This window comes from Ahaetulla prasina, chromosome 3 (genome assembly GCF_028640845.1).
Source record: "Ahaetulla prasina isolate Xishuangbanna chromosome 3, ASM2864084v1, whole genome shotgun sequence".
NCBI lineage: Eukaryota > Metazoa > Chordata > Lepidosauria > Squamata > Colubridae > Ahaetulla > Ahaetulla prasina.
In genome coordinates, this window is record NC_080541.1 from 55,496,745 (window position 1) to 55,510,104 (window position 13,360).

Sequence of the window (13,360 nt, forward strand, 5' to 3'; positions counted from 1 at the left end):
AATAAAAGAATTGGCAAGAATCCTGTGGTTTGGTTGCATACACAATAACTTATTTGCATGCTCATGTTCTTAACAGAAAGCTGGATGTGAATACTGTAGCGGAAATAATCTGTAGTGATAACAGGAACAAAACCACTGCCAAAACTTTGAGATAAATTGTTGATGTAAGAGTATTCTACCACATTCTCTTGGATCATTTGGCATTTTTGGTTGTTTTCAAAGACAATAGAGAACTCATTGTGACAATGAAACTGGAATTACCAGAACATTCATGATTCTTGTAAAGCTATTTCGGGACATGTTCAGCTATTTTAGAATATGTCATTCATTCATTGGGTTGTTTTGAGACAATCACTTTATCTACCTCAGACTACCTAACAACAGTCTTGAGAGGGGGAAAGTTATGATGAAGAAAATACATAAATACAAATAAATGAATAACCAATCAACCAGCCAGATATTCATTCGACCCTTAGATTTTATACTAAGCTTATTGCTGAATTTCAAGTATTAAGGAAACATAGTCATTGTGCTATTTTTAACTTGGGGCAGGTTGAAACAAGTCAGGCAGACTAATTTTGATCATTCTGTCTGCCAAACTATATGGCAGTACTTTGTGGCTCATAAGCAGAAATGTACATACAGACCACAACAATTGATATGGGTGGGTGAATGAATCCCAGTTCATTTACTCACAGGTTCTTTTGAATGCACCAGCCAAGAGAAATCCATCAGAGAAATAGAGCTGCATGTCCTGTTTTTATCTATGTTTCTTTGTAATTTGGACAGCTAAATCAGCTTATTCTTCTGAATAATGGAGAAAATCATGCTCTGCTTGTGATGATACCCAGGAAGTAGAAGGTGGAGCTTCCTTGGCTGTTGATTATGTGATTGATCTAAGACATTGAATACACAATGGATGTTCAGAAACATGTAGGTACTGTCATTTTTTCTGATCGCCTCAGCATGTTATTTACTTAATTTATTGATTAGCCTATAGGCCATATCAAAACACTATATTTACATATACTGCTATATCGGTAGAGGTTTCTTTATTGTTTTATATCCTAGATTAAAAAATGGAAATCTAATGCAAAATCCTAAATTGTATGAATAGTGTTGGTGAAGGATAGGTCTTTTTATTTAAAATATATAATTTGAAGAGTTTTTTAAAAAATTCAGTTGCCAAGTTCCCCAAATTAGATTGCATGACTGCAGGGGGAGGGGCAGTTGTAACTTAAAGGATGATCAAAGCTCCTTTTTTTAAAAAGTGTGTTGTAATTTTGAACGGTAGTTAAACAACCAATCATAAATTGAAGACTATCCGTATAGGCTAGGTTAAAATAAAATAGGTGTCTTAATCTGAACTGAAATATGTAAGTGAACTTGCAGCAAACAAAATGAGGAATTGATGACTGCTCCGGTTTATATTGAAGGCAGCTTTTTTATGGCATTCTATTTCTCTTAGCCGGCACACTGTTGCTTCCTGGTTTGTTTCTTAAATTTACAACTTACCGGTATGTTGGTTTAGTGGACACACTTTGAACCAGGCATAAAGACTTTAATTTGTCTGTGTATTTTAATGACGTTTACAAAAGCGTATTTGCAAGCTCTTGTGTTTTTATGGAAAAAACATTTGTTGAGCATACATTTGATTTTTATCCTTTGTAGCTGAAATTCTACTGATTTCTTCGCATATGGTTTGTGCCCTGGTTAGATCAAGTAGTACCTGTGTTGTTTGTCTTCTGATCTCTGACAAGCGATGGCAATAGAAGCACTGATGCCAGGTCTGTGAGCTATACTTAAAACTCTCGGGTTTTCTTGCCCTCAAGCTCCAAGATAACCTAATTTTCTCTCAGTGGAAACAATGCAATCATTTGACTCCTTGTCCACATATAATTGTTCAGATGACCTTTCTCTCTGAAACTGGAAGGTAGGAAGGAAAAATGAAGGAGTCACTGTAAGGTTTGCTTTGTATTCCCACCTTTGCCTTCTTATTATTTTAATACTTGCTTCTATCTCTTTGTCTAATCTACCAGATTTGTCAGGCGCCTACAAGATTACCTTTATTTTGCATGTCTATACATTTACAATTTAGCTGCTCAGTGTTTCAAAGATGTCTTACTTTGAAACGTGTGTGTGTGTGTGTGTGTGTGTGTGTGTGTGTGTGTGTGAGAGAGAGAGAGAGAGAGAGGGGGGGGTCTTTGTTTTTTAAGCTTCATATCATAGGACAGAAAATTACTTTTTGAAGTACTTTATTGTACCACACATATTGCCCTGAGTTAACTCCACTCCCCTACTTGCAGTTTGCTATAGCTACATAAATAAGTATTTGATGGTTAATCCTTGTACATAAGTACAAGTTTAAAATCTGTAAAGTGGCATCTGTTGCCTTCTTCCAAAAGTTCTGTGCTTGTTGGGATTGGGTCAGAAGTGAAATGCTCCCAATTCGGACCGGATTGTCCAATCCGGTAGCAATGGTGGCGGGTGGTTCGGAGAAGCGATAGCAAAAATCCCTGCCTCACCCCCGCCCACACCCACCCAATCGCCCGCTTGCCTCTTCTTTTAAAAAATGCTTTTAAAAGTAAAAAAAAAGGCTCTGACGATCACAGCTGAGCCATGCGACCGTCAGAACTTTTTTTTTTACTTTTAAAAGCATTTTTTTGGTTTACTTTTAAAAGTAAAAAAAAAGATCGCGCGCCACAACTGATCACCCTCCCCACTTGCGCTGTTCTACTCCCATGCCTCCTTTTGGCGTGCACTGCACATGCGCGCAACTTGCATTTGGTGCGTGGTAGGCACTGCACATGAGCACACAACGCGCATGCGCAGCCAGCGAACCAGTAATAAACCGGTTCAGATTTCACCACTGGATTGGGTGTAGCCTCAGTGTGGTTGCCCTTCTTCTGGTTGCTACAAAGCTCCAGCCAAGCTCTAAGGTAAGTTCCAGGCAGGAATCATACCACATTCCATATCAGTACCACAATTGGCTGCTTACCAAATAGCTTGTAGACCTGGACGTGGAAGGATAGGTCTCTTGCTTGCCTGGAATAAGTCATACATTTGAGACATCGCTTCTTGCTTCCTTATCTGCTTGTTCTTTTTCTGCTACACACTGCATTTTTGTACGCTAAGGGCCTGGGATGCTGAAGCTACCTATGGATATCGGCAAGTTCCTGAAATGTTCAATTAGCCAGACACCTGGAATACTGATATGGATGCTTATGAGCAAACTGTGAATGGGGGAATAAATGAATGAGCCCACCTCTTTGCAGGTTTCTGGATCTTTAAATATTTACTGCCCTTTGGGCAATAAAGAAAAAATAAGATTAGCTATATCTGGGTAAGTGGGAGTGGGAAGTATTCTGCATGATTGCAGCTACTTTCCCCAGAAATAAACAGCAACCCCAACTTCGTTCTCCCACAGTGTGGCTCTCTAGATTATGTGAATAGGGGGGCAACATTAAAGTAATACTCTGGTAAGGTTCATGCATACTGCTAAGCTAAATGTGGTTTGCTTGGACTTTTTTGTGTTGTGTGAACCCTGTTGCTAGGATTGGTAAACTGGATTAACACTTATCAGCATGTTGGTAAGAAGGTGCCATTGAGATCCTGCACATAGTCAGTTTGTGCCAGAAGTGAAATGTGAAATTTAGGAACTATTGCAATGAAGCTGCAGTGAATTATGTGTTTGGTAGATCTCAGTATCACCAATTATGAAGGTTTGGGTCTTATAATTTTTGTTATTAAACCATGGATCTGAATTCCTCTAAACATATCAGAGGATATAGAATTCCAAATCTAGAAGAAAATAACAGTTCTGGAAGTGAAACAGCAATTAACAGCATCTTTCTTATTTATCACAGCATTAAAATAAGTAATATTATGCATAGTACATCATCAAACGGGAGAATTATATGTTTTCAGTGTTGATTTGATGAAAGACCGGTTCAGATTATCCATTTGAATAGCTTATTTCAGACATAAAAATATTTAGATCTTCCCTCACATAAATGTCTTACCCCTGAAATGTTATTCACCTCTATTCCCCTAAGCAGTTTATAGGTCAATAGCAGTTTGAAAGACAAAATCCTGTCATCTCCTCCTCCCTGCTCTCTTGGGTCTTAAGAGAAAAATGCATGTCTTAGATAATTGATTTCAATGGCTTAACATCTTCTTTTACAACAGTTTTTTTTACTGCTTGTAATTTTGGTGTGACTACCCAAATAGTGCTTTGTGCATTCTATTTCCCCATGAGAATTTGTGCTGCAGACATTACAAGACATTTGTAATGGTTCATATATTTCATAGCGCACTAAAAAAGGATTTAAGATTAAATAATTTCTATAGACTTTCAGAGTCTGGTTTGATGAATACTATGTATGCCTAGAATGCCATATATAGGAAGAAGGTCAGAAGTTTATGGATGAACTATTCTAGTTCCTTTTCAGGATTTTCCACAAGGAATGAATCCAATTGCATTTATTTTTCCAGGACTTTGTGATATCTTTATAGACTATCAACCACATAACTGTGCTTTGTAGATATGTGGATCAAGAAAAAACCTTTCTTAGAAGTATGCAAAATGTTTCAAATTCAAAATGTTTCAAGTTCAAAGTCCTACATTTTAAGGATTCTGGAAATGTTTTGATTATACGGAGCTCAAAACATGGTTACATTAACCTTGGAACATCATTTAAATAGTTGCAACTATCTTAAACTTAAAAAAAAACCCAGACTTTAAAAGGCTACATTCTCAATAGAAAGTGATTGAAATTCAAACTGTTTTAAGTTTAAAATGCTCTGTCCCAAGTTTGAAACAGATGTTTTGATTATTTCTTGTTCTGAATTTTAAGTATTTTTAATTTGAAATGTTTTTCACATCACCCTTTTGTTTGAAGTGAGACTACAGTATCCTTAAAGACTTAGTTTATATACAGCGTTGGTTTGTTTCTTAAGCAAAATTTTCTATATGACGGCAGGTGTTGATGCATTATTTACAGTTATGCTTAAAAAGAAAAACATCTGGCTATTTGACACATTCCCTAGTAAGAAAGCATTATAGTGGCAAGTTTTAGGTAGGGCTGAATAGGTTTTATCTATCATAGCATAAAAATATTGTGATAAATATGCTTATTTCTTACATTGTGCAGTGATTTATTTTCAAACTACATCATTCATCACATATTCTTAATATTGTGATCTTTTTAAAATGAGTAGTTCTAAACTGAAAAAATGTTAGGTACAGCAATATGACAAATACTGAAATTCTGTTAATATTGCCAATGTAAATTGGTGGAACTCTGCAGCCTAAATAGCTGTGCATAGAATAGTTTTGTTTTTTGTTACTTGTCATGCAGTAGTTAAAAAACTGATTCCCTTTTTATACATTTATTAAATGGTATGCAAGTCCTGTTAACTTTTGCTTCTTGCACCAACATCCAGAGTGCATGGGAAAATAACTTTTAAGGAGAAATAATACTTTTAAGGCCTTAAGAGTTTTATAGGAAGCAAGTAATAACATGTTACAGTTAAAAACAAGGCTCATGTTATAAAGATACATTAAAATAGCAGCCCTTATATATGTTATTGCATATTTAATAATAATAACAAAAAGCTAGAGGTCTGGCTTGATATTAGGTAACTTTCACTATGATTGGCTGAATTATAGAAATAACCTCATACACAATGTCTTAAATGCTTCAGGAGTCTAAAATAAATAATTTGACATAATTTAATGCATCTTCTCCCAAGATGTGTTAATGGATACAATATACAGCTGCAAATTTTAATTGCAACATTGTGTTTTTCTTGGAGATTAATAATTGTCGTTTGCTTATTTTACAAGCAGCTCCTATGAACTTAGAACTTGCAATGAAAAAGATTCTATAACTATTTCAGTCTACATAACTGTCAACTCATAGCAATGAAACAGGTCAGCTTCTTACTGTTCAATGTTATAAGATCAGATCATCAAAAAGAATAAAATATTTAATTGTTATTGATACTGTACACAATTCACAAAGCAAATATATAACATCATAAAATACAAAAATAATAATGGATATAACATTCATTCCCTATCCAACATCAAATAAATTACTTTTGCCTTTCTTTATCTAATTTATAATCAATATGTGGAATTCACTGGCATCAAATAAGGTGCTAGCCATCAGTTCATATAATTATAAAGAAGATTGGTCAAATTCATGGAAATTTAGCCTATCAGTACATCACAGGCAATATACTTTAAATACTAGTACTGCTGAGAAACTATGCATCCAGTTAACCACCATGGGGCATATAGTACTGGACTAAATATAACTGATCTAATCTAATCTATCAAACCTCCTTATGTTCTTAATAATTTCAACAGCAACTTTCCAAAAATTTGCACTATTGGACAGGAATACTTTTATTATGCTAATATAAAGACAACATTTAAAAAAGAAAAAGAAAGAAAACCAGTTTGGCCTAGTGCAGGGGTCCCCACTCCACCCACCCACTCCACGGTTCATAGACCGCCATCAGTCTGTGGCATGTCAGAAACTGGGCCGTGCAAATGAGCGAAGCCCATCCATGGGATGCAGGCACCGCATCCCTCCAGTCCATGGAGAAACCTCTCTCCATGGAACCGGTCCGTGATGCCCAAAAGGCTGGGGGCTACGGGTCTAATGATTAATCTAAATCCAACTGTTGACTTTGGACCAATCACTCTCTCTAAACCCAATCTATCTTGTAGGTTTGTTGTGAAGAAAATAGGAGAAGCAAAGAGAATTAAGTATGTTCACGCTCTTGAGTTATTAATAAAAAGGTGATATTGAATGAATGAATGAACAAACAAACAAACAAATGAACAATCAAACATCCAATCTTTTGAATCGTTTTCATTGGGCAAAATGAAAAATAAAACTGGGGATGGAGGGAAAGGGAGGAACAAGAAGGTAGCTGAAAAACCTAGAATTACTGTATTTTTCACACTGTAAGACTCACTCCCCTCCCCAAAAGTGGGTGGAAATATCTGTGTGTCTTACAGAGCAAATATTGCAGCGGAGGGGAAGGAGGTTGGTGTGGCGGTAGTGAATGCCTATCAGCTGTTCTAGGTGGCATGGATCGCCGCCACTTGCTGCCAAATGGCAGCAGTGAGTGGCAATCCCCTCCGCGTAGAACAGGTGATTGGTGGTATTCCGGGAGGCCAATCCAACCACCAATCCGCTGCTCAGCAGCGAAGGTTCCAGCATTTGCCAGCAGCGGCAGCAGCTTAGCTCAGTTGACCAGTGGTGGGTGCAATGGAGCAGAGCCCTGATGAGCCACATGCTGGGGCTGCAATAATGTGCTGAAGCTGACCAGGCTGTTTGCTATTTGCTGCAAGGACACTTGCAGATGGATGCAGATGGATGCTGGGACGCAGAGGCAGATTTTTCTTTCTTGTTTTCCTCCTCTAAAGCTAATGTGTGTCTTATGGTCCGATGCGTCATAGTGCGGAAAATACGGAAAATGCGGTAATTATAGATCATAAAGTATGAGAAGAGAAAAATCAAATATTCAGTATATAAAGTCAAGATGTGCACTTCACATTCAGTTCTAAAGTTCACATCTTGGCTTCATATATTTGCTTTTTATCCGCTCCTCCTTCAGATTCAAACCTGAAGGGAAAATAGTGCTTCAGATCTGAGATAGATCAAGTGTAATTTTCCTGTTTCAGTTCTATAAACTGCATATTATGGCAATTATAAATGTATGATCATTTTAATGTGATTGTGTGGAATATAAAATAAATAGCAAGCAGTAATAAAAATAAAGCTTTGGCTTACAAAATACAAATATAAATAAACACAAGCTTTGTTGCTCTAGATTGGAAGGTGAAATGAATTGCCCAATTGTAAATCTTCAGCTCATATGAGTTCCAGGCATACTGTTAAGCAAACAACCAATTATCACCCATTCACCCACAAAAATGTGTTGCAATATTATTCACCACTGCTTTGGCAGATAAAATTTACAGCATTCATATTCCATTCTGTTCTTTCATTTATTAATTGAGTCAGTTTTTAAACTTGAAGAAATAATTTATTTCATGTTTCATCTTAGAAACTTGGAATAAAACTCTACACTGTAAAGAACATGAGTTCGTTTTGTTTGTCCACAAACCATGTTCTTAATTTTAAAACTTTAATATTTATTGTAGAGAGCTTTGGCTCACCTCCTCCCCACACTGATTCCTGTAAAGATTATCAAGGAAATCATCTAGGAAAACTCCTTGATATCAATGGTAGTAAACCCCTAATGAGGCTTCAGTGTTATTTTTCTTATTACTAAGTTCCAGTGTATTTGATTTTTTTTTGGAGGAAGTTTGTTATTTAGGTGCTATGAGGTCAATACCAAACTCCAGTAACTATATGGACAATTGCCCAATATTTCAATTTGTCCAGGGACTACCTGTAACAATTACAATAAGTCTGTTCCAAGGATATTTCTGAGCCATCCATCTGGCTTATCTACCTTGGCAGTTATCTTTCCTTTCTTCTATTTTTGTCAATCTTGCCAAGCATTCATTTTTTCTATCCCATCATAAACCCACATTGTATGTGCAAAGTTTCTACTTATGTACTATTCTGTCTGGGAAGCATACTTCTTTTTGCAATCTATGAGAGTCTTAGTAAAGATTTCCATATTCCAGATATCATGTTTTTCAGAGTATAAGATGCACCTTAGTTTTTGGGGAGGAAAATGTGTGGGGGGGGGAATTTCTGCCTACCAGGTATTCCATCTGGCTAGTCCCAGCACATTAGTTCGCTCACTGGTTTTGAGGTTGGGGCTGATTGGGGTTGTGCTTCTAAAGCACAGCTGATTGTTGGAGGGAGCAGCAATTAGAAAAGCAGGCAAAGCACGGTTAGGGATGAAAAACAGCTTCAAAAGCACACCTGATCCTCAGAGGAAGCTCCAGTGACTAAAGCAGGCAAAGTGCGGAAGGGGTAAGAGAGGGCAGCAGCTGTTCTGGGTAGCCATTTTGGGCATTATGCGGGGTTACATTCGGAGTATAAGACACACCCAAATTTTCAGCCTCTTTTAGGAGAGAAAAAACTGTCTTATACTTCGAAAAATATGCATGCTTTCTTTTTCTCTCTTAATGTTCAACTTTCACAATACTTTACAACTGGAAAACCCAGTGCTTTAATTATTTTGATCTTTGGTTGTCAGAGAAATATCCTTAACTGCACAATTTGTCTAAGCTTGATACAGTCTTATATTCTTATTCTTATATTTACTTTCTAAGTTAATTAGATAGTATGATGATATGCAGTTTTATCCTAACCTTTCCTATTCTTAACCACTCTGCTTCCACTAACTTCTAGTTCATTATGAAGGCTCCATAGAAGCAAAAGAAATATGAAAAGCAATGAATAAATATTAACCCTCCCATACCAAGGGGATAAAGAATAAACCTATTCTTTCAGGAGGAATGCAACCCTAACCAAAATCAAATCAGGAATCATTCTAGTATGGAATAGCTTCTGAATCAACAGCCACTTCATCTTGTTACTATTAGACCTGAATTTGTTTCTTCTTGTGGTCTGCCAGCAGCCTGTGGACCTGGCAGTGGAGTCAGACAGTGAGGAGGTTGGGGAGTACAATGGGACAGTCCTGGAGTCAGGGGAAGGCCCGGACGAGGGCTCTGCGTCGGAGGCAGAGATGGGGCCAGGGCCATCTGGGAGCAATGCATGGACTCTGGAGCCTCCAAAGGCAGACAGCAGAGAGGCAGAGGAACAGGAGGAACCTGTTCCTAGTGCACACATGAGAAGAGCTGCCAGAAGGCAAGAGCAGCTGAAGCAAAAAGGGCGACTTGCGAGTAAGGCCAGAAGATGATTGGCCACTCTCATAAAGTTTAAAAGAGCAGCAACGAGCCATTGGGTTCTTCGTGGAAAAGCAATGTTGATTCCATTGCTTCGTGTCAGCATCTCTTGGACTTTGTGGGGTTTTTGCCTAGAAAAGCCTTTGGCAGGTTGCCAAAGACAACAAAGGTTGGTGATAAGGCTGCAGGATTGTTTATGAAGAATTTGTTTTGGACTAAGCCGAGAATGGATTAATTCTCAGCTGTTTTAATAAAATAAGTTTGTTCAGGCCTGTATTGTGTTTGGTAATCACTATTTGGGCCTCGGTCACAACATTTCTCTTCCAAGTGCTTGCTGTTTTCAGATATTAGGTCCAATCTTCCTTCACCGTACTACTGGGTTTCAGCAGCATCCTCATACCTCATCCCATATTAATGGACGACTTCTTCCAGCAGCTTCAGGTAGATGTGAAATAGTATGACAGAAAGGGCAGAGCAATGGGGCATTCAATAAAGGAATCACCAAGGGCTCAACTTTTCTTTCCTCCCTAATTCTGGCAACACTTGCTCAAGAGTGATCAGCCACTGAAAAATGGTGTCCCATTCTCAATCCTTGTTGATAGTACAACACAGCATCTATATATCACAGACAATGGAAAAAGTCCAACAAGACCGAAGAGCAATCTAAGTCCCACTGCGATCAACAGGAATAACCAATATAGTTTTCATCTCATGCCAAAACCTCAATCCAGACTGAAAAGGGTCTTTATCCAAGAACTCCTGTGGGTACAGCCCTACCATTTAACAATTTCCCTCCCAAATTCATAATTTAAATAGTGGTAATTCTGTAGAATGATAGGTGTCTAATATGAATGAGTTGAAGGAGCATCCATGAGAAAGGTGCGCTATTGCATCTTTAAGCCTGGTGACATTCACTTTTCATTCAAAGAGGCATTCAACAAACCCAGCTCCTCATCTCTTCCTTGGTAGGCTATACCAGGATTTAGCCTGAAGGGAGAGAACTTGCCTCACAGAGATCCTATTCACTTCATCAAGATCCATAGACTCACATGAATCCCAGAAAACATTAAAGACATCGCCTCATTATCTCTTTGGCCTTCATGCCTGGCCAATTGAGTAAATATGATGATTGTACTCCAAAATGCTTAGCAAAAAGATTATTGTTCTCTATATATCCACTAATTCTAATAACTATTATCCTGTTGTTTACTGGGCTATATAAGCAAGGCACATATTTAGTGATGTCATTTTTAAATATCATTGCCACTCCATTCTTAAAGTTTCATATTCTAGTTCTTGCAATATATACTTAAAGTGTCCCGAAGCACCATATTTTACAGGTATATCCATCTTTTCCACTTTAAGAATTTCAAATTCCCTTGGTTTGTGCTTCTCATATTCCATGCTTCAACTGCAAAGGAACTCTTCTTTTAGTATAGACAGTATCAATGACCAGCCTTTTTTGTGATCTGGACTATTGTTTCCAGACCTATTTATAAAAGTTCAGTTTTTTTATCCCAGTAACTTGTATCTTTTGACATGGAGAGATAATCATCTGGCACCCAAAATTGTCTAGATGTTTTCAGCCCTGTCTATATGGGGAGTATGCGTGGGGGGGGGGGGAGTTGACAACAGTACAAAAGCTGTCAAAACGTCTATATTTGCCTTTTGAGTTCCTCCAGATTTGAGTTTAGAGTTCCTTTTAAGTGAATTGCCTTACTTCATGCCTTCAGTGCCTCACCTGCTCTCATTCTGTCAATTGTACTTATAGTCCCTGTTCCTTTATGACCTTAGCAGTAAGGGAAACCCAACCAAGAGCTCCTTCTGGGGTGATGCTGGGTGATGATGATGCTGGTGATGACTCAAACCAGCTTACATTAAAAACTTAATAAAAATGATCAGAATGCAAGATATGCAAATGAAGTGATGCTTTGGGGAAGTACTTTTTTTTATAACCAGTTTCAGTCATGACATGGCAGGGTTACAAAAAACTTCAGCACATGACCTGTTTGAAATGTCAGGTTTTTAATGCCTTTTTTAAAAAGCTTAATATAATCTGTCTCAGGAAAAGTGTTAAGAAAATAAACCTGTCTCTTATTCTATCAATTTTGCCTTTGTTGGAGAGCAAAGACAAGAACATGCTGACACAATGCTGCTATTCTCCCTTGGTCTTTTCAGTTGTTTTAATACAAGATTTTAGCACGTCCTGGAAACTTGCAGGTTTATTAAGGTGATTTTCTGAAGCTTAAACTAAATACCTGTTTACTGTATTTGAGTATCAGTTTGACTTTATCAACTAAAAATATAATTCAGACATGGTTTTCCTTATGACAGGAACTTTCCATTGGCATTAGCCAATATTCATGAAAGCAAACTATACATGCCACCAAGTTTCATGCATCACATATCACATACTTCTCAACCAATCTTCTTTTGGTTCTTTATTGCAGGTTTACATATAAATGGCATGAGTAGTTATGCCTACTGTATATTAATACAGGTTTAATAACCCATAATAAAACAAGATCACTGTATGAATAAATATACTTCATTCTACTGTATATAAATAATTTCCTGGCATTACAATATTGTTATAAATTGTAAGACATATATGTAATGATTGGGAGTTGATACAATATTCTTATATGAATTTTTTAACCAAATAATTATAAATAGCAAAATTCCATTGTAATACAAAGTCTTTCCCTATAAATATTTCATATTATTTTTATCTTTTTAAGATAGGAATATCTTCATTAGAAGTAAGTTTGCTGGCTGATGAAGCTCCTTGCAGTTACCAAATATAATTAGGCTCATGTTCTACTACATGTTCAAATCTCTGCTGAGAAAAAGGTGATTTAGTTAAAATATATAAATATTGAATCATATGCAAAACATTCTCAGTAGAAAACATTGTGAGTTCAACATGTGTTACACTAAGTTTGAAACAGTTGTTCCAAATTTGAAAACAGCTTTTCTCACCCTACCAGAAGCCTTCCAAAGCTATTCTCGCTTTGCTGGAAAGACTGAGTTTTGTGGTTCTGTTTATTCACTACTGCAAAATGGGATTATTTCTTTGTGGAAGAAAATGAGTATTTCTTATAGATACAGTACTATCCTTTTTGCTTGAACTTTGAAAATCAACTCAAGCATGTAAGTTTGTGTTTTGACTTACTTCTTGAACTGCTGTCATCTACCTTTTCCCAAAATACTCATCTCCATTTTGCTTTTTCAAACGCACGCGCGCGCGCGGGCTCGTTCACAGGCGCACACCCATGGAAATTGTACTCAAGTATGGTTAAAATTATCTCTTGCCTATTTTAAGGATCAGAAAGAATAGCAATAAACTGTCATATCGGTCCTTATCTGTGACTCATATCTGGGGTGTTGCGCTGGCTTGTTGTGACTTGTCTGCCGCTAAGCAAGATTTCCCCACAATTTTGTTCACTGAAGCACATCGTCGGGAGGCGGGTTGTCAGTGTGTGTGGAAGGGGATTTTGCTCCATC

At 37.3% G+C, this 13,360-nt stretch overlaps 1 protein-coding gene across 2 annotated transcripts in view; it reads left to right on the forward strand.

Annotated features, from left to right (window-relative positions):
- The window catches only part of KCTD1 (potassium channel tetramerization domain containing 1), a 91,735-nt gene that overhangs the window by 21,324 nt on the left and 57,051 nt on the right, over nucleotides 1-13,360 (forward strand). The gene's annotated exons all lie outside the window — the stretch shown is intronic.